The 24,953-nt window shown below is 41.8% G+C and overlaps 41 non-coding genes across 41 annotated transcripts; all 41 read right to left on the bottom strand.

The window, feature by feature from the left end:
• Positions 1-6: 6 nt before the first annotated feature.
• On the bottom strand, positions 7-88 carry TRNAS-UGA (transfer RNA serine (anticodon UGA)). The gene has a single exon. It is a non-coding gene; the product is annotated as a tRNA-Ser (tRNA).
• A 279-nt stretch (positions 89-367) lies between these two features.
• On the bottom strand, positions 368-449 carry TRNAS-CGA (transfer RNA serine (anticodon CGA)). The gene has a single exon. It is a non-coding gene; the product is annotated as a tRNA-Ser (tRNA).
• Positions 450-1,083: 634 nt separating this feature from the next.
• On the bottom strand, positions 1,084-1,165 carry TRNAS-UGA (transfer RNA serine (anticodon UGA)). Its single transcript has one exon. It is a non-coding gene; the product is annotated as a tRNA-Ser (tRNA).
• A 281-nt stretch (positions 1,166-1,446) lies between these two features.
• TRNAS-CGA (transfer RNA serine (anticodon CGA)) lies at positions 1,447-1,528 on the bottom strand. The gene has a single exon. It is a non-coding gene; the product is annotated as a tRNA-Ser (tRNA).
• Positions 1,529-2,162: 634 nt separating this feature from the next.
• On the bottom strand, positions 2,163-2,244 carry TRNAS-UGA (transfer RNA serine (anticodon UGA)). The gene has a single exon. It is a non-coding gene; the product is annotated as a tRNA-Ser (tRNA).
• A 281-nt stretch (positions 2,245-2,525) lies between these two features.
• Positions 2,526-2,607, bottom strand: TRNAS-CGA (transfer RNA serine (anticodon CGA)). The gene has a single exon. It is a non-coding gene; the product is annotated as a tRNA-Ser (tRNA).
• A 634-nt stretch (positions 2,608-3,241) lies between these two features.
• TRNAS-UGA (transfer RNA serine (anticodon UGA)) lies at positions 3,242-3,323 on the bottom strand. The gene has a single exon. It is a non-coding gene; the product is annotated as a tRNA-Ser (tRNA).
• Positions 3,324-3,604: 281 nt separating this feature from the next.
• Positions 3,605-3,686, bottom strand: TRNAS-CGA (transfer RNA serine (anticodon CGA)). Its single transcript has one exon. It is a non-coding gene; the product is annotated as a tRNA-Ser (tRNA).
• A 634-nt stretch (positions 3,687-4,320) lies between these two features.
• Positions 4,321-4,402, bottom strand: TRNAS-UGA (transfer RNA serine (anticodon UGA)). Its single transcript has one exon. It is a non-coding gene; the product is annotated as a tRNA-Ser (tRNA).
• A 279-nt stretch (positions 4,403-4,681) lies between these two features.
• TRNAS-CGA (transfer RNA serine (anticodon CGA)) lies at positions 4,682-4,763 on the bottom strand. The gene has a single exon. It is a non-coding gene; the product is annotated as a tRNA-Ser (tRNA).
• Positions 4,764-5,397: 634 nt separating this feature from the next.
• TRNAS-UGA (transfer RNA serine (anticodon UGA)) lies at positions 5,398-5,479 on the bottom strand. Its single transcript has one exon. It is a non-coding gene; the product is annotated as a tRNA-Ser (tRNA).
• Positions 5,480-5,760: 281 nt separating this feature from the next.
• On the bottom strand, positions 5,761-5,842 carry TRNAS-CGA (transfer RNA serine (anticodon CGA)). The gene has a single exon. It is a non-coding gene; the product is annotated as a tRNA-Ser (tRNA).
• A 634-nt stretch (positions 5,843-6,476) lies between these two features.
• On the bottom strand, positions 6,477-6,558 carry TRNAS-UGA (transfer RNA serine (anticodon UGA)). Its single transcript has one exon. It is a non-coding gene; the product is annotated as a tRNA-Ser (tRNA).
• A 281-nt stretch (positions 6,559-6,839) lies between these two features.
• Positions 6,840-6,921, bottom strand: TRNAS-CGA (transfer RNA serine (anticodon CGA)). Its single transcript has one exon. It is a non-coding gene; the product is annotated as a tRNA-Ser (tRNA).
• Positions 6,922-7,555: 634 nt separating this feature from the next.
• Positions 7,556-7,637, bottom strand: TRNAS-UGA (transfer RNA serine (anticodon UGA)). Its single transcript has one exon. It is a non-coding gene; the product is annotated as a tRNA-Ser (tRNA).
• Positions 7,638-7,912: 275 nt separating this feature from the next.
• Positions 7,913-7,994, bottom strand: TRNAS-UGA (transfer RNA serine (anticodon UGA)). Its single transcript has one exon. It is a non-coding gene; the product is annotated as a tRNA-Ser (tRNA).
• Positions 7,995-8,275: 281 nt separating this feature from the next.
• Positions 8,276-8,357, bottom strand: TRNAS-CGA (transfer RNA serine (anticodon CGA)). Its single transcript has one exon. It is a non-coding gene; the product is annotated as a tRNA-Ser (tRNA).
• Positions 8,358-8,991: 634 nt separating this feature from the next.
• TRNAS-UGA (transfer RNA serine (anticodon UGA)) lies at positions 8,992-9,073 on the bottom strand. The gene has a single exon. It is a non-coding gene; the product is annotated as a tRNA-Ser (tRNA).
• Positions 9,074-9,354: 281 nt separating this feature from the next.
• Positions 9,355-9,436, bottom strand: TRNAS-CGA (transfer RNA serine (anticodon CGA)). The gene has a single exon. It is a non-coding gene; the product is annotated as a tRNA-Ser (tRNA).
• Positions 9,437-10,070: 634 nt separating this feature from the next.
• TRNAS-UGA (transfer RNA serine (anticodon UGA)) lies at positions 10,071-10,152 on the bottom strand. Its single transcript has one exon. It is a non-coding gene; the product is annotated as a tRNA-Ser (tRNA).
• Positions 10,153-10,433: 281 nt separating this feature from the next.
• On the bottom strand, positions 10,434-10,515 carry TRNAS-CGA (transfer RNA serine (anticodon CGA)). Its single transcript has one exon. It is a non-coding gene; the product is annotated as a tRNA-Ser (tRNA).
• A 634-nt stretch (positions 10,516-11,149) lies between these two features.
• TRNAS-UGA (transfer RNA serine (anticodon UGA)) lies at positions 11,150-11,231 on the bottom strand. The gene has a single exon. It is a non-coding gene; the product is annotated as a tRNA-Ser (tRNA).
• Positions 11,232-11,506: 275 nt separating this feature from the next.
• Positions 11,507-11,588, bottom strand: TRNAS-UGA (transfer RNA serine (anticodon UGA)). Its single transcript has one exon. It is a non-coding gene; the product is annotated as a tRNA-Ser (tRNA).
• A 281-nt stretch (positions 11,589-11,869) lies between these two features.
• Positions 11,870-11,951, bottom strand: TRNAS-CGA (transfer RNA serine (anticodon CGA)). The gene has a single exon. It is a non-coding gene; the product is annotated as a tRNA-Ser (tRNA).
• Positions 11,952-12,585: 634 nt separating this feature from the next.
• On the bottom strand, positions 12,586-12,667 carry TRNAS-UGA (transfer RNA serine (anticodon UGA)). Its single transcript has one exon. It is a non-coding gene; the product is annotated as a tRNA-Ser (tRNA).
• Positions 12,668-12,948: 281 nt separating this feature from the next.
• Positions 12,949-13,030, bottom strand: TRNAS-CGA (transfer RNA serine (anticodon CGA)). The gene has a single exon. It is a non-coding gene; the product is annotated as a tRNA-Ser (tRNA).
• A 634-nt stretch (positions 13,031-13,664) lies between these two features.
• On the bottom strand, positions 13,665-13,746 carry TRNAS-UGA (transfer RNA serine (anticodon UGA)). Its single transcript has one exon. It is a non-coding gene; the product is annotated as a tRNA-Ser (tRNA).
• Positions 13,747-14,027: 281 nt separating this feature from the next.
• TRNAS-CGA (transfer RNA serine (anticodon CGA)) lies at positions 14,028-14,109 on the bottom strand. The gene has a single exon. It is a non-coding gene; the product is annotated as a tRNA-Ser (tRNA).
• A 634-nt stretch (positions 14,110-14,743) lies between these two features.
• On the bottom strand, positions 14,744-14,825 carry TRNAS-UGA (transfer RNA serine (anticodon UGA)). Its single transcript has one exon. It is a non-coding gene; the product is annotated as a tRNA-Ser (tRNA).
• A 279-nt stretch (positions 14,826-15,104) lies between these two features.
• On the bottom strand, positions 15,105-15,186 carry TRNAS-CGA (transfer RNA serine (anticodon CGA)). The gene has a single exon. It is a non-coding gene; the product is annotated as a tRNA-Ser (tRNA).
• A 634-nt stretch (positions 15,187-15,820) lies between these two features.
• On the bottom strand, positions 15,821-15,902 carry TRNAS-UGA (transfer RNA serine (anticodon UGA)). Its single transcript has one exon. It is a non-coding gene; the product is annotated as a tRNA-Ser (tRNA).
• Positions 15,903-16,183: 281 nt separating this feature from the next.
• TRNAS-CGA (transfer RNA serine (anticodon CGA)) lies at positions 16,184-16,265 on the bottom strand. The gene has a single exon. It is a non-coding gene; the product is annotated as a tRNA-Ser (tRNA).
• Positions 16,266-16,899: 634 nt separating this feature from the next.
• Positions 16,900-16,981, bottom strand: TRNAS-UGA (transfer RNA serine (anticodon UGA)). The gene has a single exon. It is a non-coding gene; the product is annotated as a tRNA-Ser (tRNA).
• Positions 16,982-17,262: 281 nt separating this feature from the next.
• TRNAS-CGA (transfer RNA serine (anticodon CGA)) lies at positions 17,263-17,344 on the bottom strand. Its single transcript has one exon. It is a non-coding gene; the product is annotated as a tRNA-Ser (tRNA).
• A 634-nt stretch (positions 17,345-17,978) lies between these two features.
• Positions 17,979-18,060, bottom strand: TRNAS-UGA (transfer RNA serine (anticodon UGA)). Its single transcript has one exon. It is a non-coding gene; the product is annotated as a tRNA-Ser (tRNA).
• Positions 18,061-18,335: 275 nt separating this feature from the next.
• Positions 18,336-18,417, bottom strand: TRNAS-UGA (transfer RNA serine (anticodon UGA)). Its single transcript has one exon. It is a non-coding gene; the product is annotated as a tRNA-Ser (tRNA).
• Positions 18,418-18,696: 279 nt separating this feature from the next.
• On the bottom strand, positions 18,697-18,778 carry TRNAS-CGA (transfer RNA serine (anticodon CGA)). Its single transcript has one exon. It is a non-coding gene; the product is annotated as a tRNA-Ser (tRNA).
• Positions 18,779-19,409: 631 nt separating this feature from the next.
• TRNAS-UGA (transfer RNA serine (anticodon UGA)) lies at positions 19,410-19,491 on the bottom strand. The gene has a single exon. It is a non-coding gene; the product is annotated as a tRNA-Ser (tRNA).
• A 268-nt stretch (positions 19,492-19,759) lies between these two features.
• On the bottom strand, positions 19,760-19,841 carry TRNAS-CGA (transfer RNA serine (anticodon CGA)). The gene has a single exon. It is a non-coding gene; the product is annotated as a tRNA-Ser (tRNA).
• Positions 19,842-20,472: 631 nt separating this feature from the next.
• Positions 20,473-20,554, bottom strand: TRNAS-UGA (transfer RNA serine (anticodon UGA)). Its single transcript has one exon. It is a non-coding gene; the product is annotated as a tRNA-Ser (tRNA).
• A 274-nt stretch (positions 20,555-20,828) lies between these two features.
• Positions 20,829-20,910, bottom strand: TRNAL-CAA (transfer RNA leucine (anticodon CAA)). Its single transcript has one exon. It is a non-coding gene; the product is annotated as a tRNA-Leu (tRNA).
• Between the last annotated feature and the right edge of the window lie 4,043 nt (positions 20,911-24,953).

The following is a 24,953-nucleotide window of genomic DNA, read 5'->3' as shown; positions in this document are numbered from 1 at the left end:
AGATTCCACTGTGAACAGGATTTGAACCTGTGCGGGGAAACCCCATTGGATTTCAAGTCCAACGCCTTAACCACTCGGCCATCACAGCTGCATTTCCACCTGTTTGTTGGATTTTTTGGGGAAACAGCAGGTTTGGGGGTTTGACATGAAAAAAGTTCAAATCAGTAGGTTAAACTGCTTGATTTCTTTCAAAGCTTTTTTCCCCACATTCTTAAAACTTTAGTTTTCATTGGCTAGACCTTACCTTTATGGAGATTATAGTCTCCATTGTGAATGTGTGTGTGGTAGAGGTTTGGAATCTCTTTTAAATTTAGAGCAATTATTTCTCTGAAAGGACTTCTCTTCTCTCAGAGCGTATAAAACATTCCGCTGTGAACAGGATTTGAACCTATGCGGGGAGACCCCATTGGATTTCGAGTCCAACGCCTTAACCTCTCGGCCATCACAGCCCATTTTATCTCCACTCATCAGGTGCCTTTTGGATAGTATCGTTGGACAGATTGAAATAAAGCACTGCCCTAAGTGTGTCTAGCCCTTTTTTGCCACACAAAGTCATGAGAAAGTCCTCTTGCGTGTGAGTGTTGACTTACAGACAGAGACAGGTGTGATGTAAGGTTCATGAGAAGGAAGACGGTTTTGGAAAACTAATGAGGTGTGTTTTGGAGAATACAGTTGAGCGACGTCTCTGAACTCAGGAGTAGCCCTAACTGTGTCTTAACTTTTTCTTCAACACACGGTCATGAGATAGGCCTCTTGCTTAAGGTATCGTTTTACAGACAGAGACAGGTGTGGTGTGAGGTTCATGAGAAGAAGTAAGGCTTTGGGAAGTAAGGAGAAGCCCTTTTTTAACAATTGACACTACGATATGAAAAAAACTTAAATCAATAAGATAAACCGCTTGATTTCTATCAATGCTTTTTCCCAACGCTCTTAAAATCTTAGTTTTCATTGTCCGAACCTTATCTTTATAGAGATAATAGTCTCCATTGAAAATGTGTATGTGTCAAAGCTTTCGAATGTCCTTTTAATTTAGAGCGAATGCAATTATTTCTCTGACTTCTCTTTAAGGTGTATAAAAGATTCCGCTGTGAACAGGATTTGAACCTGTGCGGGGAAACCCCATTGGATTTCAAGTCCAACGCCTTAACCACTCGGCCATCACAGCTGCATTTCCACCTGTTTGTTGGATTTTTTGGGGAAACAGCAGGTTTGGGGGTTTGACATGAAAAAAGTTCAAATCAGTAGGTTAAACTGCTTGATTTCTTTCAAAGCTTTTTTTTCCCCACATTCTTAAAACTTTAGTTTTCATTGGCTAGACCTTACCTTTATGGAGATTATAGTCTCCATTGTGAATGTGTGTGTGGTAGAGGTTTGGAATCTCTTTTAAATTTAGAGCAATTATTTCTCTGAAAGGACTTCTCTTCTCTCAGAGCGTATAAAACATTCCGCTGTGAACAGGATTTGAACCTATGCGGGGAGATCCCATTGGATTTCGAGTCCAGCGCCTTAACCTATCGGCCATCACAGCCCATTTTATCTCCACTCATCGGGTGCCTTTTGGATAGTATCGTTGGACAGATTGAAATAAAGCACTGCCCTAAGTGTGTCTAGCCCTTTTTTGCCACACAAAGTCATGAGAAAGTCCTCTTGCGTATGAGTGTTGACTTACAGACAGAGACAGGTGTGATGTAAGGTTCATGAGAAGAAAGACGGTTTTGGAAAACTAATGAGGTGTGTTTTGGAGAATACAGTTGAGCGACGTCTCTGAACTCAGGAGTAGCCCTAACTGTGTCTTAACTTTCTCTTCAACACACGGTCATGAGATAGGCCTCTTGCTTAAGGTATCGTTTTACAGACAGAGACAGGTGTGGTGTGAGGTTCATGAGAAGAAGTAAGGCTTTGGGAAGTAAGGAGAAGCCCTTTTTTAACAATTGACACTACGATATGAAAAAAACTTAAATCAATAAGATAAACCGCTTGATTTCTATCAATGCTTTTTCCCAACGCTCTTAAAATCTTAGTTTTCATTGTCCGAACCTTATCTTTATAGAGATAATAGTCTCCATTGAAAATGTGTATGTGTCAAAGCTTTCGAATGTCCTTTTAATTTAGAGTGAATGCAATTATTTCTCTGACTTCTCTTTAAGGCGTATAAAAGATTCCACTGTGAACAGGATTTGAACCTGTGCGGGGAAACCCCATTGGATTTCAAGTCCAACGCCTTAACCACTCGGCCATCACAGCTGCATTTCCACCTGTTTGTTGGATTTTTTGGGGAAACAGCAGGTTTGGGGGTTTGACATGAAAAAAGTTCAAATCAGTAGGTTAAACTGCTTGATTTCTTTCAAAGCTTTTTTTTCCCCACATTCTTAAAACTTTAGTTTTCATTGGCTAGACCTTACCTTTATGGAGATTATAGTCTCCATTGTGAATGTGTGTGTGGTAGAGGTTTGGAATCTCTTTTAAATTTAGAGCAATTATTTCTCTGAAAGGACTTCTCTTCTCTCAGAGCGTATAAAACATTCCGCTGTGAACAGGATTTGAACCTATGCGGGGAGATCCCATTGGATTTCGAGTCCAGCGCCTTAACCTATCGGCCATCACAGCCCATTTTATCTCCACTCATCGGGTGCCTTTTGGATAGTATCGTTGGACAGATTGAAATAAAGCACTGCCCTAAGTATGTCTAGCCCTTTTTTGCCACACAAAGTCATGAGAAAGTCCTCTTGCGTATGAGTGTTGACTTACAGACAGAGACAGGTGTGATGTAAGGTTCATGAGAAGGAAGACGGTTTTGGACAACTAATGAGGTGTGTTTTGGAGAATACAGTTGAGCGACGTCTCTGAACTCAGGAGTAGCCCTAACTGTGTCTTAACTTTTTCTTCAACACACGGTCATGAGATAGGCCTCTTGCTTAAGGTATCGTTTTACAGACAGAGACAGGTGTGGTGTGAGGTTCATGAGAAGAAGTAAGGCTTTGGGAAGTAAGGAGAAGCCCTTTTTTAACAATTGACACTACGATATGAAAAAAACTTAAATCAATAAGATAAACCGCTTGATTTCTATCAATGCTTTTTCCCAACGCTCTTAAAATCTTAGTTTTCATTGTCCGAACCTTATCTTTATAGAGATAATAGTCTCCATTGAAAATGTGTATGTGTCAAAGCTTTCGAATGTCCTTTTAATTTAGAGCGAATGCAATTATTTCTCTGACTTCTCTTTAAGGTGTATAAAAGATTCCGCTGTGAACAGGATTTGAACCTGTGCGGGGAAACCCCATTGGATTTCAAGTCCAACGCCTTAACCACTCGGCCATCACAGCTGCATTTCCACCTGTTTGTTGGATTTTTTGGGGAAACAGCAGGTTTGGGGGTTTGACATGAAAAAAGTTCAAATCAGTAGGTTAAACTGCTTGATTTCTTTCAAAGCTTTTTTTTCCCCACATTCTTAAAACTTTAGTTTTCATTGGCTAGACCTTACCTTTATGGAGATTATAGTCTCCATTGTGAATGTGTGTGTGGTAGAGGTTTGGAATCTCTTTTAAATTTAGAGCAATTATTTCTCTGAAAGGACTTCTCTTCTCTCAGAGCGTATAAAACATTCCGCTGTGAACAGGATTTGAACCTATGCGGGGAGATCCCATTGGATTTCGAGTCCAGCGCCTTAACCTATCGGCCATCACAGCCCATTTTATCTCCACTCATCGGGTGCCTTTTGGATAGTATCGTTGGACAGATTGAAATAAAGCACTGCCCTAAGTGTGTCTAGCCCTTTTTTGCCACACAAAGTCATGAGAAAGTCCTCTTGCGTATGAGTGTTGACTTACAGACAGAGACAGGTGTGATGTAAGGTTCATGAGAAGAAAGACGGTTTTGGAAAACTAATGAGGTGTGTTTTGGAGAATACAGTTGAGCGACGTCTCTGAACTCAGGAGTAGCCCTAACTGTGTCTTAACTTTCTCTTCAACACACGGTCATGAGATAGGCCTCTTGCTTAAGGTATCGTTTTACAGACAGAGACAGGTGTGGTGTGAGGTTCATGAGAAGAAGTAAGGCTTTGGGAAGTAAGGAGAAGCCCTTTTTTAACAATTGACACTACGATATGAAAAAAACTTAAATCAATAAGATAAACCGCTTGATTTCTATCAATGCTTTTTCCCAACGCTCTTAAAATCTTAGTTTTCATTGTCCGAACCTTATCTTTATAGAGATAATAGTCTCCATTGAAAATGTGTATATGTCAAAGCTTTCGAATGTCCTTTTAATTTAGAGTGAATGCAATTATTTCTCTGACTTCTCTTTAAGGCGTATAAAAGATTCCACTGTGAACAGGATTTGAACCTGTGCGGGGAAACCCCATTGGATTTCAAGTCCAACGCCTTAACCACTCGGCCATCACAGCTGCATTTCCACCTGTTTGTTGGATTTTTTGGGGAAACAGCAGGTTTGGGGGTTTGACATGAAAAAAGTTCAAATCAGTAGGTTAAACTGCTTGATTTCTTTCAAAGCTTTTTTCCCCACATTCTTAAAACTTTAGTTTTCATTGGCTAGACCTTACCTTTATGGAGATTATAGTCTCCATTGTGAATGTGTGTGTGGTAGAGGTTTGGAATCTCTTTTAAATTTAGAGCAATTATTTCTCTGAAAGGACTTCTCTTCTCTCAGAGCGTATAAAACATTCCGCTGTGAACAGGATTTGAACCTATGCGGGGAGACCCCATTGGATTTCGAGTCCAACGCCTTAACCTCTCGGCCATCACAGCCCATTTTATCTCCACTCATCAGGTGCCTTTTGGATAGTATCGTTGGACAGATTGAAATAAAGCACTGCCCTAAGTGTGTCTAGCCCTTTTTTGCCACACAAAGTCATGAGAAAGTCCTCTTGCGTGTGAGTGTTGACTTACAGACAGAGACAGGTGTGATGTAAGGTTCATGAGAAGGAAGACGGTTTTGGAAAACTAATGAGGTGTGTTTTGGAGAATACAGTTGAGCGACGTCTCTGAACTCAGGAGTAGCCCTAACTGTGTCTTAACTTTTTCTTCAACACACGGTCATGAGATAGGCCTCTTGCTTAAGGTATCGTTTTACAGACAGAGACAGGTGTGGTGTGAGGTTCATGAGAAGAAGTAAGGCTTTGGGAAGTAAGGAGAAGCCCTTTTTTAACAATTGACACTACGATATGAAAAAAACTTAAATCAATAAGATAAACCGCTTGATTTCTATCAATGCTTTTTCCCAACGCTCTTAAAATCTTAGTTTTCATTGTCCGAACCTTATCTTTATAGAGATAATAGTCTCCATTGAAAATGTGTATGTGTCAAAGCTTTCGAATGTCCTTTTAATTTAGAGCGAATGCAATTATTTCTCTGACTTCTCTTTAAGGTGTATAAAAGATTCCGCTGTGAACAGGATTTGAACCTGTGCGGGGAAACCCCATTGGATTTCAAGTCCAACGCCTTAACCACTCGGCCATCACAGCTGCATTTCCACCTGTTTGTTGGATTTTTTGGGGAAACAGCAGGTTTGGGGGTTTGACATGAAAAAAGTTCAAATCAGTAGGTTAAACTGCTTGATTTCTTTCAAAGCTTTTTTTTCCCCACATTCTTAAAACTTTAGTTTTCATTGGCTAGACCTTACCTTTATGGAGATTATAGTCTCCATTGTGAATGTGTGTGTGGTAGAGGTTTGGAATCTCTTTTAAATTTAGAGCAATTATTTCTCTGAAAGGACTTCTCTTCTCTCAGAGCGTATAAAACATTCCGCTGTGAACAGGATTTGAACCTATGCGGGGAGATCCCATTGGATTTCGAGTCCAGCGCCTTAACCTATCGGCCATCACAGCCCATTTTATCTCCACTCATCGGGTGCCTTTTGGATAGTATCGTTGGACAGATTGAAATAAAGCACTGCCCTAAGTGTGTCTAGCCCTTTTTTGCCACACAAAGTCATGAGAAAGTCCTCTTGCGTATGAGTGTTGACTTACAGACAGAGACAGGTGTGATGTAAGGTTCATGAGAAGAAAGACGGTTTTGGAAAACTAATGAGGTGTGTTTTGGAGAATACAGTTGAGCGACGTCTCTGAACTCAGGAGTAGCCCTAACTGTGTCTTAACTTTCTCTTCAACACACGGTCATGAGATAGGCCTCTTGCTTAAGGTATCGTTTTACAGACAGAGACAGGTGTGGTGTGAGGTTCATGAGAAGAAGTAAGGCTTTGGGAAGTAAGGAGAAGCCCTTTTTTAACAATTGACACTACGATATGAAAAAAACTTAAATCAATAAGATAAACCGCTTGATTTCTATCAATGCTTTTTCCCAACGCTCTTAAAATCTTAGTTTTCATTGTCCGAACCTTATCTTTATAGAGATAATAGTCTCCATTGAAAATGTGTATGTGTCAAAGCTTTCGAATGTCCTTTTAATTTAGAGTGAATGCAATTATTTCTCTGACTTCTCTTTAAGGCGTATAAAAGATTCCACTGTGAACAGGATTTGAACCTGTGCGGGGAAACCCCATTGGATTTCAAGTCCAACGCCTTAACCACTCGGCCATCACAGCTGCATTTCCACCTGTTTGTTGGATTTTTTGGGGAAACAGCAGGTTTGGGGGTTTGACATGAAAAAAGTTCAAATCAGTAGGTTAAACTGCTTGATTTCTTTCAAAGCTTTTTTTTCCCCACATTCTTAAAACTTTAGTTTTCATTGGCTAGACCTTACCTTTATGGAGATTATAGTCTCCATTGTGAATGTGTGTGTGGTAGAGGTTTGGAATCTCTTTTAAATTTAGAGCAATTATTTCTCTGAAAGGACTTCTCTTCTCTCAGAGCGTATAAAACATTCCGCTGTGAACAGGATTTGAACCTATGCGGGGAGACCCCATTGGATTTCGAGTCCAACGCCTTAACCTCTCGGCCATCACAGCCCATTTTATCTCCACTCATCGGGTGCCTTTTGGATAGTATCGTTGGACAGATTGAAATAAAGCACTGCCCTAAGTGTGTCTAGCCCTTTTTTGCCACACAAAGTCATGAGAAAGTCCTCTTGCGTATGAGTGTTGACTTACAGACAGAGACAGGTGTGATGTAAGGTTCATGAGAAGGAAGACGGTTTTGGAAAACTAATGAGGTGTGTTTTGGAGAATACAGTTGAGCGACGTCTCTGAACTCAGGAGTAGCCCTAACTGTGTCTTAACTTTTTCTTCAACACACGGTCATGAGATAGGCCTCTTGCTTAAGGTATCGTTTTACAGACAGAGACAGGTGTGGTGTGAGGTTCATGAGAAGAAGTAAGGCTTTGGGAAGTAAGGAGAAGCACTTTTTTAACAATTGACACTACGATATGAAAAAAACTTAAATCAATAAGATAAACCGCTTGATTTCTATCAATGCTTTTTCCCAACGCTCTTAAAATCTTAGTTTTCATTGTCCGAACCTTATCTTTATAGAGATAATAGTCTCCATTGAAAATGTGTATGTGTCAAAGCTTTCGAATGTCCTTTTAATTTAGAGCGAATGCAATTATTTCTCTGACTTCTCTTTAAGGTGTATAAAAGATTCCGCTGTGAACAGGTTTTGGACCTATGCGGGGAAACCCCATTGGATTTCAAGTCCAACGCCTTAACCACTCGGCCATCACAGCTGCATTTCCACCTGTTTGTTGGATTTTTTGGGGAAACAGCAGGTTTGGGGGGTTTGACATGAAAAATGTTCAAATCAGTAGGTTAAACTGCTTGATTTCTTTCAAAGCTTTTTTCCCCACATTCTTAAAACTTTAGTTTTCATTGGCTAGACCTTACCTTTATGGAGATTATAGTCTCCATTGTGAATGTGTATGTGGTAGAGGTTTGGAATCTCTTTTAAATTTAGAGCAATTATTTCTCTGAAAGGACTTCTCTCAGAGCGTATAAAACATTCCGCTGTGAACAGGATTTGAACCTGTGCGGGGAAACCCCATTGGATTTCAAGTCCAACGCCTTAACCACTCGGCCATCACAGCTGCATTTCCACCTGTTTGTTGGATTTTTTGGGGAAACAGCAGGTTTGGGGGTTTGACATGAAAAAAGTTCAAATCAGTAGGTTAAACTGCTTGATTTCTTTCAAAGCTTTTTTTTCCCCACATTCTTAAAACTTTAGTTTTCATTGGCTAGACCTTACCTTTATGGAGATTATAGTCTCCATTGTGAATGTGTGTGTGGTAGAGGTTTGGAATCTCTTTTAAATTTAGAGCAATTATTTCTCTGAAAGGACTTCTCTTCTCTCAGAGCGTATAAAACATTCCGCTGTGAACAGGATTTGAACCTATGCGGGGAGATCCCATTGGATTTCGAGTCCAACGCCTTAACCTCTCGGCCATCACAGCCCATTTTATCTCCACTCATCGGGTGCCTTTTGGATAGTATCGTTGGACAGATTGAAATAAAGCACTGCCCTAAGTGTGTCTAGCCCTTTTTTGCCACACAAAGTCATGAGAAAGTCCTCTTGCGTGTGAGTGTTGACTTACAGACAGAGACAGGTGTGATGTAAGGTTCATGAGAAGGAAGACGGTTTTGGAAAACTAATGAGGTGTGTTTTGGAGAATACAGTTGAGCGACGTCTCTGAACTCAGGAGTAGCCCTAACTGTGTCTTAACTTTTTCTTCAACACACGGTCATGAGATAGGCCTCTTGCTTAAGGTATCGTTTTACAGACAGAGACAGGTGTGGTGTGAGGTTCATGAGAAGAAGTAAGGCTTTGGGAAGTAAGGAGAAGCACTTTTTTAATAATTGACACTACGATATGAAAAAAACTTAAATCAATAAGATAAACCGCTTGATTTCTATCAATGCTTTTTCCCAACGCTCTTAAAATCTTAGTTTTCATTGTCCGAACCTTATCTTTATAGAGATAATAGTCTCCATTGAAAATGTGTATGTGTCAAAGCTTTCGAATGTCCTTTTAATTTAGAGCGAATGCAATTATTTCTCTGACTTCTCTTTAAGGTGTATAAAAGATTCCGCTGTGAACAGGATTTGAACCTGTGCGGGGAAACCCCATTGGATTTCAAGTCCAACGCCTTAACCACTCGGCCATCACAGCTGCATTTCCACCTGTTTGTTGGATTTTTTGGGGAAACAGCAGGTTTGGGGGTTTGACATGAAAAAAGTTCAAATCAGTAGGTTAAACTGCTTGATTTCTTTCAAAGCTTTTTTTTCCCCACATTCTTAAAACTTTAGTTTTCATTGGCTAGACCTTACCTTTATGGAGATTATAGTCTCCATTGTGAATGTGTGTGTGGTAGAGGTTTGGAATCTCTTTTAAATTTAGAGCAATTATTTCTCTGAAAGGACTTCTCTTCTCTCAGAGCGTATAAAACATTCTGCTGTGAACAGGATTTGAACCTATGCGGGGAGACCCCATTGGATTTCGAGTCCAACGCCTTAACCTCTCGGCCATCACAGCCCATTTTATCTCCACTCATCGGGTGCCTTTTGGATAGTATCGTTGGACAGATTGAAATAAAGCACTGCCCTAAGTATGTCTAGCCCTTTTTTGCCACACAAAGTCATGAGAAAGTCCTCTTGCGTATGAGTGTTGACTTACAGACAGAGACAGGTGTGATGTAAGGTTCATGAGAAGGAAGACGGTTTTGGACAACTAATGAGGTGTGTTTTGGAGAATACAGTTGAGCGACGTCTCTGAACTCAGGAGTAGCCCTAACTGTGTCTTAACTTTTTCTTCAACACACGGTCATGAGATAGGCCTCTTGCTTAAGGTATCGTTTTACAGACAGAGACAGGTGTGGTGTGAGGTTCATGAGAAGAAGTAAGGCTTTGGGAAGTAAGGAGAAGCCCTTTTTTAACAATTGACACTACGATATGAAAAAAACTTAAATCAATAAGATAAACCGCTTGATTTCTATCAATGCTTTTTCCCAACGCTCTTAAAATCTTAGTTTTCATTGTCCGAACCTTATCTTTATAGAGATAATAGTCTCCATTGAAAATGTGTATGTGTCAAAGCTTTCGAATGTCCTTTTAATTTAGAGCGAATGCAATTATTTCTCTGACTTCTCTTTAAGGTGTATAAAAGATTCCGCTGTGAACAGGATTTGAACCTGTGCGGGGAAACCCCATTGGATTTCAAGTCCAACGCCTTAACCACTCGGCCATCACAGCTGCATTTCCACCTGTTTGTTGGATTTTTTGGGGAAACAGCAGGTTTGGGGGTTTGACATGAAAAAAGTTCAAATCAGTAGGTTAAACTGCTTGATTTCTTTCAAAGCTTTTTTTTCCCCACATTCTTAAAACTTTAGTTTTCATTGGCTAGACCTTACCTTTATGGAGATTATAGTCTCCATTGTGAATGTGTGTGTGGTAGAGGTTTGGAATCTCTTTTAAATTTAGAGCAATTATTTCTCTGAAAGGACTTCTCTTCTCTCAGAGCGTATAAAACATTCCGCTGTGAACAGGATTTGAACCTATGCGGGGAGATCCCATTGGATTTCGAGTCCAGCGCCTTAACCTATCGGCCATCACAGCCCATTTTATCTCCACTCATCGGGTGCCTTTTGGATAGTATCGTTGGACAGATTGAAATAAAGCACTGCCCTAAGTGTGTCTAGCCCTTTTTTGCCACACAAAGTCATGAGAAAGTCCTCTTGCGTATGAGTGTTGACTTACAGACAGAGACAGGTGTGATGTAAGGTTCATGAGAAGAAAGACGGTTTTGGAAAACTAATGAGGTGTGTTTTGGAGAATACAGTTGAGCGACGTCTCTGAACTCAGGAGTAGCCCTAACTGTGTCTTAACTTTCTCTTCAACACACGGTCATGAGATAGGCCTCTTGCTTAAGGTATCGTTTTACAGACAGAGACAGGTGTGGTGTGAGGTTCATGAGAAGAAGTAAGGCTTTGGGAAGTAAGGAGAAGCCCTTTTTTAACAATTGACACTACGATATGAAAAAAACTTAAATCAATAAGATAAACCGCTTGATTTCTATCAATGCTTTTTCCCAACGCTCTTAAAATCTTAGTTTTCATTGTCCGAACCTTATCTTTATAGAGATAATAGTCTCCATTGAAAATGTGTATGTGTCAAAGCTTTCGAATGTCCTTTTAATTTAGAGCGAATGCAATTATTTCTCTGACTTCTCTTTAAGGTGTATAAAAGATTCCGCTGTGAACAGGTTTTGGACCTATGCGGGGAAACCCCATTGGATTTCAAGTCCAACGCCTTAACCACTCGGCCATCACAGCTGCATTTCCACCTGTTTGTTGGATTTTTTGGGGAAACAGCAGGTTTGGGGGGTTTGACATGAAAAATGTTCAAATCAGTAGGTTAAACTGCTTGATTTCTTTCAAAGCTTTTTTCCCCACATTCTTAAAACTTTAGTTTTCATTGGCTAGACCTTACCTTTATGGAGATTATAGTCTCCATTGTGAATGTGTATGTGGTAGAGGTTTGGAATCTCTTTTAAATTTAGAGCAATTATTTCTCTGAAAGGACTTCTCTCAGAGCGTATAAAACATTCCGCTGTGAACAGGATTTGAACCTGTGCGGGGAAACCCCATTGGATTTCAAGTCCAACGCCTTAACCACTCGGCCATCACAGCTGCATTTCCACCTGTTTGTTGGATTTTTTGGGGAAACAGCAGGTTTGGGGGTTTGACATGAAAAAAGTTCAAATCAGTAGGTTAAACTGCTTGATTTCTTTCAAAGCTTTTTTTTCCCCACATTCTTAAAACTTTAGTTTTCATTGGCTAGACCTTACCTTTATGGAGATTATAGTCTCCATTGTGAATGTGTGTGTGGTAGAGGTTTGGAATCTCTTTTAAATTTAGAGCAATTATTTCTCTGAAAGGACTTCTCTTCTCTCAGAGCGTATAAAACATTCCGCTGTGAACAGGATTTGAACCTATGCGGGGAGATCCCATTGGATTTCGAGTCCAACGCCTTAACCTCTCGGCCATCACAGCCCATTTTATCTCCACTCATCGGGTGCCTTTTGGATAGTATCGTTGGACAGATTGAAATAAAGCACTGCCCTAAGTGTGTCTAGCCCTTTTTTGCCACACAAAGTCATGAGAAAGTCCTCTTGCGTATGAGTGTTGACTTACAGACAGAGACAGGTGTGATGTAAGGTTCATGAGAAGGAAGACGGTTTTGGAAAACTAATGAGGTGTGTTTTGGAGAATACAGTTGAGCGACGTCTCTGAACTCAGGAGTAGCCCTAACTGTGTCTTAACTTTTTCTTCAACACACGGTCATGAGATAGGCCTCTTGCTTAAGGTATTGTTTTACAGACAGAGACAGGTGTGGTGTGAGGTTCATGAGAAGAAGTAAGGCTTTGGGAAGTAAGGAGAAGCACTTTTTTAATAATTGACACTACGATATGAAAAAAACTTAAATCAATAAGATAAACCGCTTGATTTCTATCAATGCTTTTTCCCAACGCTCTTAAAATCTTAGTTTTCATTGTCCGAACCTTATCTTTATAGAGATAATAGTCTCCATTGAAAATGTGTATGTGTCAAAGCTTTCGAATGTCCTTTTAATTTAGAGCGAATGCAATTATTTCTCTGACTTCTCTTTAAGGTGTATAAAAGATTCCGCTGTGAACAGGATTTGAACCTGTGCGGGGAAACCCCATTGGATTTCAAGTCCAACGCCTTAACCACTCGGCCATCACAGCTGCATTTCCACCTGTTTGTTGGATTTTTTGGGGAAACAGCAGGTTTGGGGGTTTGACATGAAAAAAGTTCAAATCAGTAGGTTAAACTGCTTGATTTCTTTCAAAGCTTTTTTTTCCCCACATTCTTAAAACTTTAGTTTTCATTGGCTAGACCTTACCTTTATGGAGATTATAGTCTCCATTGTGAATGTGTGTGTGGTAGAGGTTTGGAATCTCTTTTAAATTTAGAGCAATTATTTCTCTGAAAGGACTTCTCTTCTCTCAGAGCGTATAAAACATTCTGCTGTGAACAGGATTTGAACCTATGCGGGGAGACCCCATTGGATTTCGAGTCCAACGCCTTAACCTCTCGGCCATCACAGCCCATTTTATCTCCACTCATCGGGTGCCTTTTGGATAGTATCGTTGGACAGATTGAAATAAAGCACTGCCCTAAGTATGTCTAGCCCTTTTTTGCCACACAAAGTCATGAGAAAGTCCTCTTGCGTATGAGTGTTGACTTACAGACAGAGACAGGTGTGATGTAAGGTTCATGAGAAGGAAGACGGTTTTGGACAACTAATGAGGTGTGTTTTGGAGAATACAGTTGAGCGACGTCTCTGAACTCAGGAGTAGCCCTAACTGTGTCTTAACTTTTTCTTCAACACACGGTCATGAGATAGGCCTCTTGCTTAAGGTATCGTTTTACAGACAGAGACAGGTGTGGTGTGAGGTTCATGAGAAGAAGTAAGGCTTTGGGAAGTAAGGAGAAGCCCTTTTTTAACAATTGACACTACGATATGAAAAAAACTTAAATCAATAAGATAAACCGCTTGATTTCTATCAATGCTTTTTCCCAACGCTCTTAAAATCTTAGTTTTCATTGTCCGAACCTTATCTTTATAGAGATAATAGTCTCCATTGAAAATGTGTATGTGTCAAAGCTTTCGAATGTCCTTTTAATTTAGAGCGAATGCAATTATTTCTCTGACTTCTCTTTAAGGTGTATAAAAGATTCCGCTGTGAACAGGATTTGAACCTGTGCGGGGAAACCCCATTGGATTTCAAGTCCAACGCCTTAACCACTCGGCCATCACAGCTGCATTTCCACCTGTTTGTTGGATTTTTTGGGGAAACAGCAGGTTTGGGGGTTTGACATGAAAAAAGTTCAAATCAGTAGGTTAAACTGCTTGATTTCTTTCAAAGCTTTTTTTTCCCCACATTCTTAAAACTTTAGTTTTCATTGGCTAGACCTTACCTTTATGGAGATTATAGTCTCCATTGTGAATGTGTGTGTGGTAGAGGTTTGGAATCTCTTTTAAATTTAGAGCAATTATTTCTCTGAAAGGACTTCTCTTCTCTCAGAGCGTATAAAACATTCCGCTGTGAACAGGATTTGAACCTATGCGGGGAGATCCCATTGGATTTCGAGTCCAGCGCCTTAACCTATCGGCCATCACAGCCCATTTTATCTCCACTCATCGGGTGCCTTTTGGATAGTATCGTTGGACAGATTGAAATAAAGCACTGCCCTAAGTGTGTCTAGCCCTTTTTTGCCACACAAAGTCATGAGAAAGTCCTCTTGCGTATGAGTGTTGACTTACAGACAGAGACAGGTGTGATGTAAGGTTCATGAGAAGAAAGACGGTTTTGGAAAACTAATGAGGTGTGTTTTGGAGAATACAGTTGAGCGACGTCTCTGAACTCAGGAGTAGCCCTAACTGTGTCTTAACTTTCTCTTCAACACACGGTCATGAGATAGGCCTCTTGCTTAAGGTATCGTTTTACAGACAGAGACAGGTGTGGTGTGAGGTTCATGAGAAGAAGTAAGGCTTTGGGAAGTAAGGAGAAGCCCTTTTTTAACAATTGACACTACGATATGAAAAAAACTTAAATCAATAAGATAAACCGCTTGATTTCTATCAATGCTTTTTCCCAACGCTCTTAAAATCTTAGTTTTCATTGTCCGAACCTTATCTTTATAGAGATAATAGTCTCCATTGAAAATGTGTATATGTCAAAGCTTTCGAATGTCCTTTTAATTTAGAGTGAATGCAATTATTTCTCTGACTTCTCTTTAAGGCGTATAAAAGATTCCACTGTGAACAGGATTTGAACCTGTGCGGGGAAACCCCATTGGATTTCAAGTCCAACGCCTTAACCACTCGGCCATCACAGCTGCATTTCCACCTGTTTGTTGGATTTTTTGGGGAAACAGCAGGTTTGGGGGTTTGACATGAAAAAAGTTCAAATCAGTAGGTTAAACTGCTTGATTTCTTTCAAAGCTTTTTTCCCCACATTCTTAAAACTTTAGTTTTCATTGGCTAGACCTTACCTTTATGGAGATTATAGTCTCCATTGTGAATGTGTGTGTGGTAGAGGTTTGGAATCTCTTTTAAATTTAGAGCAATTATTTCTCTGAAAGGACTTCTCTTCTCTCAGAGCGTATAAAACATTCCGCTGTGAACAGGATTTGAACCTATGCGGGGAGACCCCATTGGATTTCGAGTCCAACGCCTTAACCTCTCGGCCATCACAGCCCATTTTATCTCCACTCATCAGGTGCCTTTTGGATAGTATCGTTGGACAGATTGAAATAAAGCACTGCCCTAAGTGTGTCTAGCCCTTTTTTGCCACACAAAGTCATGAGAAAGTCCTCTTGCGTGTGAGTGTTGACTTACAGACAGAGACAGGTGTGATGTAAGGTTCATGAGAAGGAAGACGGTTTTGGAAAACTAATGAGGTGTGTTTTGGAGAATACAGTTGAGCGACGTCTCTGAACTCAGGAGTAGCCCTAACTGTGTCTTAACTTTTTCTTCAACACACGGTCATGAGATAGGCCTCTTGCTTAAGGTATCGTTTTACAGACAGAGACAGGTGTGGTGTGAGGTTCATGAGAAGAAGTAAGGCTTTGGGAAGTAAGGAGAAGCCCTTTTTTAACAATTGACACTACGATATGAAAAAAACTTAAATCAATAAGATAAACCGCTTGATTTCTATCAATGCTTTTTCCCAACGCTCTTAAAATCTTAGTTTTCATTGTCCGAACCTTATCTTTATAGAGATAATAGTCTCCATTGAAAATGTGTATGTGTCAAAGCTTTCGAATGTCCTTTTAATTTAGAGCGAATGCAATTATTTCTCTGACTTCTCTTTAAGGTGTATAAAAGATTCCGCTGTGAACAGGATTTGAACCTGTGCGGGGAAACCCCATTGGATTTCAAGTCCAACGCCTTAACCACTCGGCCATCACAGCTGCATTTCCACCTGTTTGTTGGATTTTTTGGGGAAACAGCAGGTTTGGGGGTTTGACATGAAAAAAGTTCAAATCAGTAGGTTAAACTGCTTGATTTCTTTCAAAGCTTTTTTTTCCCCACATTCTTAAAACTTTAGTTTTCATTGGCTAGACCTTACCTTTATGGAGATTATAGTCTCCATTGTGAATGTGTGTGTGGTAGAGGTTTGGAATCTCTTTTAAATTTAGAGCAATTATTTCTCTGAAAGGACTTCTCTTCTCTCAGAGCGTATAAAACATTCCGCTGTGAACAGGATTTGAACCTATGCGGGGAGATCCCATTGGATTTCGAGTCCAGCGCCTTAACCTATCGGCCATCACAGCCCATTTTATCTCCACTCATCGGGTGCCTTTTGGATAGTATCGTTGGACAGATTGAAATAAAGCACTGCCCTAAGTGTGTCTAGCCCTTTTTTGCCACACAAAGTCATGAGAAAGTCCTCTTGCGTATGAGTGTTGACTTACAGACAGAGACAGGTGTGATGTAAGGTTCATGAGAAGAAAGACGGTTTTGGAAAACTAATGAGGTGTGTTTTGGAGAATACAGTTGAGCGACGTCTCTGAACTCAGGAGTAGCCCTAACTGTGTCTTAACTTTCTCTTCAACACACGGTCATGAGATAGGCCTCTTGCTTAAGGTATCGTTTTACAGACAGAGACAGGTGTGGTGTGAGGTTCATGAGAAGAAGTAAGGCTTTGGGAAGTAAGGAGAAGCCCTTTTTTAACAATTGACACTACGATATGAAAAAAACTTAAATCAATAAGATAAACCGCTTGATTTCTATCAATGCTTTTTCCCAACGCTCTTAAAATCTTAGTTTTCATTGTCCGAACCTTATCTTTATAGAGATAATAGTCTCCATTGAAAATGTGTATGTGTCAAAGCTTTCGAATGTCCTTTTAATTTAGAGTGAATGCAATTATTTCTCTGACTTCTCTTTAAGGCGTATAAAAGATTCCACTGTGAACAGGATTTGAACCTGTGCGGGGAAACCCCATTGGATTTCAAGTCCAACGCCTTAACCACTCGGCCATCACAGCTGCATTTCCACCTGTTTGTTGGATTTTTTGGGGAAACAGCAGGTTTGGGGGTTTGACATGAAAAAAGTTCAAATCAGTAGGTTAAACTGCTTGATTTCTTTCAAAGCTTTTTTTTCCCCACATTCTTAAAACTTTAGTTTTCATTGGCTAGACCTTACCTTTATGGAGATTATAGTCTCCATTGTGAATGTGTGTGTGGTAGAGGTTTGGAATCTCTTTTAAATTTAGAGCAATTATTTCTCTGAAAGGACTTCTCTTCTCTCAGAGCGTATAAAACATTCCGCTGTGAACAGGATTTGAACCTATGCGGGGAGACCCCATTGGATTTCGAGTCCAACGCCTTAACCTCTCGGCCATCACAGCCCATTTTATCTCCACTCATCGGGTGCCTTTTGGATAGTATCGTTGGACAGATTGAAATAAAGCACTGCCCTAAGTGTGTCTAGCCCTTTTTTGCCACACAAAGTCATGAGAAAGTCCTCTTGCGTATGAGTGTTGACTTACAGACAGAGACAGGTGTGATGTAAGGTTCATGAGAAGGAAGACGGTTTTGGAAAACTAATGAGGTGTGTTTTGGAGAATACAGTTGAGCGACGTCTCTGAACTCAGGAGTAGCCCTAACTGTGTCTTAACTTTTTCTTCAACACACGGTCATGAGATAGGCCTCTTGCTTAAGGTATCGTTTTACAGACAGAGACAGGTGTGGTGTGAGGTTCATGAGAAGAAGTAAGGCTTTGGGAAGTAAGGAGAAGCCCTTTTTTAACAATTGACACTACGATATGAAAAAAACTTAAATCAATAAGATAAACCGCTTGATTTCTATCAATGCTTTTTCCCAACGCTCTTAAAATCTTAGTTTTCATTGTCCGAACCTTATCTTTATAGAGATAATAGTCTCCATTGAAAATGTGTATGTGTCAAAGCTTTCGAATGTCCTTTTAATTTAGAGCGAATGCAATTATTTCTCTGACTTCTCTTTAAGGTGTATAAAAGATTCCGCTGTGAACAGGTTTTGGACCTATGCGGGGAAACCCCATTGGATTTCAAGTCCAACGCCTTAACCACTCGGCCATCACAGCTGCATTTCCACCTGTTTGTTGGATTTTTTGGGGAAACAGCAGGTTTGGGGGGTTTGACATGAAAAATGTTCAAATCAGTAGGTTAAACTGCTTGATTTCTTTCAAAGCTTTTTTCCCCACATTCTTAAAACTTTAGTTTTCATTGGCTAGACCTTACCTTTATGGAGATTATAGTCTCCATTGTGAATGTGTATGTGGTAGAGGTTTGGAATCTCTTTTAAATTTAGAGCAATTATTTCTCTGAAAGGACTTCTCTCAGAGCGTATAAAACATTCCGCTGTGAACAGGATTTGAACCTGTGCGGGGAAACCCCATTGGATTTCAAGTCCAACGCCTTAACCACTCGGCCATCACAGCTGCATTTCCACCTGTTTGTTGGATTTTTTGGGGAAACAGCAGGTTTGGGGGTTTGACATGAAAAAAGTTCAAATCAGTAGGTTAAACTGCTTGATTTCTTTCAAAGCTTTTTTCCCCACATTCTTAAAACTTTAGTTTTCATTGGCTAGACCTTACCTTTATGGAGATTATAGTCTCCATTGTGAATGTGTGTGTGGTAGAGGTTTGGAATCTCTTTTAAATTTAGAGCAATTATTTCTCTGAAAGGACTTCTCTTCTCTCAGAGCGTATAAAACATTCCGCTGTGAACAGGATTTGAACCTATGCGGGGAGACCCCATTGGATTTCGAGTCCAACGCCTTAACCTCTCGGCCATCACAGCCCATTTTATCTCCACTCATCGGGTGCCTTTTGGATAGTATCGTTGGACAGATTGAAATAAAGCACTGCCCTAAGTGTGTCTAGCCCTTTTTTGCCACACAAAGTCATGAGAAAGTCCTCTTGCGTATGACTGTTGACTTACAGAGACAGGTGTGATGTAAGGTTCATGAGAAGGAGGACGGTTTTGGAAAACTAATGAGGTGTGTTTTGAAAAATACAGTTGAGCGACGTCTCTGAACTCAGGAGTAGCCCTAACTGTGTCTTAACCTTTTCTTCAACACACGGTCATGAGATAGGCCTCTTGCTTAAGGCTATTGTTTTACAGACAGAGACAGGTGTGGTGTGAGGTTCATGAGAAGAAGTAAGGCTTTGGGAAGTAAGGAGAAGCACTTTTTTAACAATTGACACTACGATATGAAAAAAACCTAAATCAATAAGATAAACCGCTTGATTTCTATCAATGCTTTTTCCCAACGCTCTTAAAATCGTAGTTTTCATTGCCCGAACCTTATCTTTATAGAGATAATAGTCTCCATTGAAAATGTGTATGTGTCAAAACTTTCGAATGTCCTTTTAATTTAGAGCGAATGCAATTATTTCTCTGACTTCTCTTTAGGGCGTATAAAAGATTCCGCTGTGAACAGGATTTGAACCTGTGCGGGGAAACCCTATTGGATTTCAAGTCCAACGCCTTAACCACTCGGCCATCACAGCTGCATTTCCACCTGTTTGTTGGATTTTTTGGGGAAACAGCAGGTTTGGGGGTTTGACATGAAAAAAGTTCAAATAAGTAGGTTAAACTGCTTGATTTCTTTCAAAGCTTTTTTCCCCACATTCTTAAAACTTTAGTTTTCATTGGCTAGACCTTACCAATGGAGACTATAGTCTCCATTGTGAATGTGTGGTAGAGGTTTGGAATCTCTTTTAAATTTAGAGCAATTATTTCTCTGAAAGGACTTCTCTCAGAGCGTATAAAACATTCCGCTGTGAACAGGATTTGAACCTATGCGGGGAGACCCCATTGGATTTCGAGTCCAACGCCTTAACCTCTCGGCCATCACAGCCCATTTTATCTCCACTCATCGGGTGCCTTTTGGATAGTATCGTTGGACAGATTGAAATAAAGCACTGCCCTAAGTGTGTCTAGCCCTTTTTTGCCACACAAAGTCATGAGAAAGTCCTCTTGCTTATGACTGTTGACTTACAGAGACAGGTGTGATGTAAGGTTCATGAGAAGGAGGACGGTTTTGGAAAACTAATGAGGTGTGTTTTGAAAAATACAGTTGAGCGACGTCTCTGAACTCAGGAGTAGCCCTAACTGTGTCTTAACCTTTTCTTCAACACACGGTCATGAGATAGGCCTCTTGCTTAAGGCTATTGTTTTACAGACAGAGAGAGGTGTGGTGTGAGGTTCATGAGAAGAAGTAAGGCTTTGGGAAGTAAGGAGAAGCACTTTTTTAACAATTGACACTACGATATGAAAAAAACTTAAATCAATAAGATAAACCGCTTGATTTCTATCAATGCTTTTTCCCAACGCTCTTAAAATCGTAGTTTTCATTGCCCGAACCTTATCTTTATAGAGATAATAGTCTCCATTGAAAATGTGTATGTGTCAAAACTTTCGAATGTCCTTTTAATTTAGAGCGAATGCAATTATTTCTCTGACTTCTCTTTAAGGCGTATAAAAGATTCCGCTGTGAACAGGATTTGAACCTGTGCGGGGAAACCCCATTGGATTTCAAGTCCAACGCCTTAACCACTCGGCCATCACAGCTGCATTTCCACCTGTTTGTTGGATTTTTTGGGGAAACAGCAGGTTTGGGGGTTTGACATGAAAAAAGTTCAAATCAGTAGGTTAAACTGCTTGATTTCTTTCAAAGCTTTTTTCCCCACATTCTTAAAACTTTAGTTTTCATTGGCTAGACCTTACCTTTATGGAGATTATAGTCTCCATTGTGAATGTGTGTGTGGTAGAGGTTTGGAATCTCTTTTAAATTTAGAGCAATTATTTCTCTGAAAGGACTTCTCTCAGAGCGTATAAAACATTCCGCTGTGAACAGGATTTGAATCTATGCGGGGAGACCCCATTGGATTTTGAGTCCAACGCCTTAACCTCTCGGCCATCACAGCCCATTTTATCTCCACTCATCGGGTGCCTTTTGGATAGTATCGTTGGACAGATTGAAATAAAGCACTGCCCTAAGTGTGTCTAGCCCTTTTTTGCCACACAAAGCCATGAGAAAGTCCTCTTGCGTATGACTGTTGACTTACAGACAGAGACAGGTGTGATGTAAGGTTCATGAGAAGGAGGACGTTTTGGAAAACGAATGAGGTGTGTTTTGGAGAATACAGTTGAGCGACGTCTCTGAACTCAGGAGTAGCCCTAACTGTGTCTTAACCTTTTCTTCAACACACGGTCATGAGATAGGCCTCTTGCTTAAGGCTATTGTTTTACAGACAGAGACAGGTGTGGTGTGAGGTTCATGAGAAGAAGTAAGGCTTTGGGAAGTAAGGAGAAGCACTTTTTTAACAATTGACACTATGATATGAAAAAAACTTATTGTGGGAGGACAGCTCGGTAGAATGCGGGTGGGCGGCAGTCAAAGGCGGAAACCAGTGGATAAAGTACAAAAGCAGGCGTGACCTGCGTTTATTTCAGTCCAGAATAGTTAACACAAATGCAACCCTAGCTTTAGGCACAAAAATAACAGTCCAGCAATGACAATAGGCACTCTCTGCCTGACCAGGTCACACTCCGCAGTTGCATCACACAGCAGGGTTTTCAGCTCTAGCAGGTATCACAGGCTGTCAGGGTCCAGCAACCATCTCTTTCCCCCCCTGTGTCCGTGCACACTGCTATTTATCTACCCCATAGCCTGGCTCAGCCTCAGCACCTGTGCTGATTGACCTCGCCCATAACCTGGAGTGGAGGAAGTGGAATGGATGGCCCCACTACTAACCTGACATCCATTCCAAAAAACCCGGCCCAGATACTTTTAAAGAAAAGGCCTCCAGCAACTACTTGCTGGAGATTGCATTGCATTCCTGGCTTTTTCATGTGGCAAACAGCGGGACATGCACTTCCTCCAGGCCTACTAGGCATAATAGCTGAACCTAGGGGCGATGTAGCGACCATCCACTATCACGCCCCTCAGTACCTCACATACCCTCCCCCTCTGCTCGAACCCGTAGGGGCAAACACTTTTACTAACCAAGCAGTGGGTTTGGGACAACGCATCGGCATTTCCTTGTAGCTTGCCAGCCCTGTGCTCTACGTCAAGTTTTGGATGGCCTCTACTTTATTAATTTGGGGTTTAATAACTCCTTTTCCTATCACGTACCCCAAATAACGTGCTTCTTCCACTCCCAACGTACACTTCTTGGGGTTTGCTGTTAACCCTGCCTCCCTGAGGGAATCAACTACCGCCTGTACTTTTGCCAAGTGACTCTCCCAGTCATTACTAAATATAATGATGTCATCCAGATAGGCAGAGGCATACCGACGGTGAGGTCTCAGGATGATATCCATCATTCTTTGGAACGTAGCTGGGGCCCCATGTAGCCCAAAAGGTAGGCAGACATACTGGAAGAGTCCCTCGGGAGTAGAAAAGGCAGTCTTTTCTTTGGCCTCGTCGGTAAGTGGTACCTGCCAATACCCTTTAGTCAGGTCCAAGGTCAAGAAGAACCTAGCATGTCCTAGCCTTTCTATTAGCTCATCTACTCGTGGCATCGGGTAGGAGTCAAACTTAGAGACTTCCTGAAATCGTTGCAAAACCTCAAGGTGCCATCGGGCATAGGAATCAGGACAATGGGACTAGACCAATCACTTTTTGACACTTCAATGACCCCAAGGTCCAACATCTTCTTTACTTCCTCTGATATAGCCTGTCTACGTGCTTCAGGAATTCTGTAGGGTTTCACTCGGACCCGTACGTAAGGTTCCATGACGATGTCATGTTTGATCACTGACGTACATCCCGGTAGTGCCGAAAACACATCCGTGTTTCGAACCACCAACTCCTTTGCCTCCTGTTTCTGTACTTTAGATAGGGACCCTGAGATAGCTACCTCAAGAGCTTTGTCCATGGACTTCACAAAAACCTGGCTGCTCGAGACAGCGGTTCTTTCCAGCTGTTCTTTCCAGGGTTTAAGCAAATTCACATGGTACACTTGCTCCGACCTCCTCCTGCCTGGCTGGTACACTTTATAATTGACTTCTCCTATGCGTTCCAGCACCTCATAGGGCCCCTGCCATTTGGCTAAGAACTTGCTCTCTACTGTAGGCACCAAAACTAACACCCTATATCCCGGGCAAAAGGTTCTGACTTTGGCCGACCTGTTATAGACTCGACTCTGTGCCACTTGTGCCTGTTCCAAGTGTTCCTTTACAATGGGCATGACAGCTGCTATCCTGTCCTGCATCGCTGAAATATGTTCTACCACACTTTTGTAGGGAGTGTGTTCACTTTCTGAAGTTTCTTTGGCGAGGTCGAGGAGGCTGCGTCGGTGTCTACCATACAGTAATTCAAACGGAGAAAAAGCTGTGGAGGATTGGGGAACCTCATGTATTGCAAACATCAAGGCTGGCAACAAACAATCCCAATCCTTCCCATCTTGGCTGACCACCCTTTTTAACATACTCTTCAAAGTTTTGTTAAACCTTTCAACCAGGCCGTCAGTTTGCAGGTGGTATACTGAGGTACGCAGTTGTTTAATCTTTAAAAGTTTGCACATCTCTCTCATTGCTTTTGACATAAACGTCGTTCCTTGATCGGTAAGGATGTCTTTGGGAATACCGGTGCTGGAGAACATCTGGAACAGCTCTCGGGCAATGAGTTTGGAGGAAGTGTTTCTCAGAGGAATTGCCTCCGGATACCGCGTGGCATAGTCTAGAATGACCAGTATATACTGATGTCCCCTAGCAGACTACACTACTGGACCAACTGAATCCATGGCAATCCGGTCAAATGGTACCTCGATAACGGGTAAGGGCACCAATGGACTCCTGAAATGAGGTTTAGGGGCCATTGATTGACATATAGGACATGAGGCGCAATACCGCTTAACCTCCTCATGTACCCCGGGCCAATAGAACCGTTGCAACACTCGTTCGCAGTTTTTTTCCGCCCCCAGGTGACCTTCAAGTACATGTTTAGGAGCCAGGTTGAGAACTACTCGGCGATAGGGTTGGGGTACCACCAGCTGTTCCAGTTCTTCCCCGCGCACCTTATCCACTCTGTACAACGTGTCATTGTTAACAGCCATATAAGGGTAGGCTTCACTCCCACCTGGAGTTTGAGGTACCCCGTTTATTTTTGTTACGGCCTCATGAGCCCTGATCAATATTGGGTCTTTCAGCTGAGCAGGGTCACAAGGCTTCCGGAGTCCAACAAAGCCTGGACCAGAAAGTCCCCAATATTCACCGAACATACCTGTGGCTCATCCCTGGACAGGTTTTCGGTGGCTAGCGTGGGGCGTGCGTACAGGGATACCCTTCGCCCGGAGCTGTAGTCCATGGGCTCGGAGCCTAGGGGGTAGTGTGCCGCAACATGACCCCATTCGTGGCACCGCCAGCACTGTAGGCATCCGGGGTCCCGCTCTTGAGCACCCTGATGTGGGGCAACCGCTGGCTCGCCCCCTGAGCCCCCTCCCTTCTTCCACACAGGCCCCCTGGGAGCCGAACAAGGTACAGTCTTACCAACTCGACGGGACCCCTTTTCCTCTCTGTCGCGGCCCCGTCTCGAAGAGGCTTGTAACAGTTCCTCCGTGGCACAGTACCTCTCAACCAGGTTCACGAGGTGGTTGGCGTCAGTTGGCCCAGCCTGTCCCACCCAATGCTGGACCACAGGTGGCAAGGAACGGTGGAAGATGTCCAAAACAATCCTCTCGACCATTTGCGCAGGAGTGCAATTCTCTGGTTGAAGCCACTTGGAGACCAGGTGTATTAAGTCATGGATTTGGGACTGCGGTGGTAGGCTCTCCGAGTACCTCCAGGCATGTACCCGGCCTGCACGCACCTGTATGCGCACTCCCAGTCGCGCCAGGATTTCGGCCTTTAGTTTGGCATAGTTACGGGAGTCCAATTCACTTAGGTCGAAGTAGGCCTTTTGGGGCTCCCCCGACAGAAAAGGGGCCACAACATCTGCCCATTGGTCCGTGGGCAGCCCTTCTCG

This window comes from Eleutherodactylus coqui, chromosome 2, assembly GCF_035609145.1.
Source record: "Eleutherodactylus coqui strain aEleCoq1 chromosome 2, aEleCoq1.hap1, whole genome shotgun sequence".
Classification (NCBI taxonomy): Eukaryota; Metazoa; Chordata; class Amphibia; order Anura; family Eleutherodactylidae; genus Eleutherodactylus; species Eleutherodactylus coqui.
The sequence above is the reverse complement of the archived record's forward strand: the minus strand, read 5'-3'. Positions and strand labels throughout refer to the sequence as shown.